The following is a 1,689-nucleotide window of genomic DNA, read 5'->3' as shown; positions in this document are numbered from 1 at the left end:
TTTCAGTTTGCAGCCAATAATGATTGGAAATTTTAAAGCAACATTTGCAAAGTTTAAAAAAAATGTCATTAATTTTACACGGAGAAAACATTTTACAAATGTCGTAAAAAAAGTTATTTTGATATTGGCAAAAATTTAATTTTAATGTGACAATTTATAAAGGTCACAAATAAATGTCGTAAATTGTTTTTTGAAAATAATTTAAATATAAAAAAATAAGTGACATTTTATATATGTCATGAATAAAGGTAGCTTATTAATTATCGACATTTCTTTAAATGTTGGAAAATTCTCGACAATCAAAATCGTCGGTAAGTAGTTTTGCGATATTTAAACTGCCTAATACGATATTTACATAATGTCGTGGTATCTCCACTTTCTTTGTAGTGAATAATACAACTCAATTGACCCTTTATTTAAAAGAAAACTAGAAAACCTCAAATAACATGTGCATCAACAAAAGTTCTAATGGAGTGATAAATATTTTTTTATTTTTAATCAAAGGTCATGAATTTAAGTTTTATCTTCTAATATAAAACTTCTCGACGTAAATCTGAACTCAATCACCATTCAATGTGATACCAAACACTGATGAAAAAAAAACCATGTTAAATGTGCATTGAGGTCTCAAGAAAATAAGTGTGGTGTCAATTGAGGACTTTGGTAAAGAAAATTTTGGAGTGTATTGATTAAAACAGCTACTTTGATAAACAAAAAAAATCAGCATATATCATAGGATACTTCTAAAAAATTCACTTTGTGACACTTTTAAGTCTTTTTCTCGGTCTATATATCAAATATCTATTTTTAAAAGTAACGCAAGTATGAAGAGAATAGAATATACACAATCTTATTTTATTTTATACTATAAAATCATTTTGAAAATTAACACGAGTTTGAAGAGAATAGAATGTATACAAATATTCTTTTATCTTGTAATATAGAAATAATTTTTATTTTATTTTATAGATCCTCAATCAAACAAGTTAAATAAATCTGGATATTAAAACGGAAAATAAAAATATTAATCAGCTGATAATATGACTTCTCATTCCCACATGGCATGCCAATACTAATACTTTTTTTTCCACTGCCACATAAACTAAATCCATAAATTTTAAGTACTCTTTTTTCCACCTCATTTCATTATTTTCCATAAACGATTTCACCCCTTCTCCCTCGTTTCCCAGCTAGGTTTCACAACTTCTCCCTCGTTTCCCAGCTAGGTTTATTTGGGAGAAGCTGTGAAACCTAGCCGCGAAAGGAGGGAGAAGGGGTGAAATCGTTTCTGAAAAATAATGAAATGAGGGGAAAAAAAGAGTAATTAAGATTTAGGGATTTAGTCTATGTGGCAGTGGAAAAAAAGAGTAATTAGTATTGGCATGACATGTTGCATCCACATGGCATTTAACAACTTCCGGTTAATAAGAATGGTACTTTTGACCCAATAGTTTGACGGGAAGGGTAGTTTTAAGCCGAAATATATTTTAAGGGTATATATGAGCTATTTCGAATAGTTTAAGGGTATTTTTGACCCTTTTCCGTTATTGTTATTATCATTTTACTGCCAATTGACGTGCAATGTGGCATCCACATGGCATTTAACAACTTTCGTTAATAAAAAGGGCACTTTTGACCTAATAGTTTGACGGGAAGGATAGTTTTGAGCTGAAATATAGTTTAAGGGTA

Source organism: Solanum tuberosum, unplaced genomic scaffold, assembly GCF_000226075.1.
Source record: "Solanum tuberosum cultivar DM 1-3 516 R44 unplaced genomic scaffold, SolTub_3.0 scf00034, whole genome shotgun sequence".
NCBI lineage: Eukaryota > Viridiplantae > Streptophyta > Magnoliopsida > Solanales > Solanaceae > Solanum > Solanum tuberosum.
Note: the sequence above shows the minus strand (reverse complement) of the source record.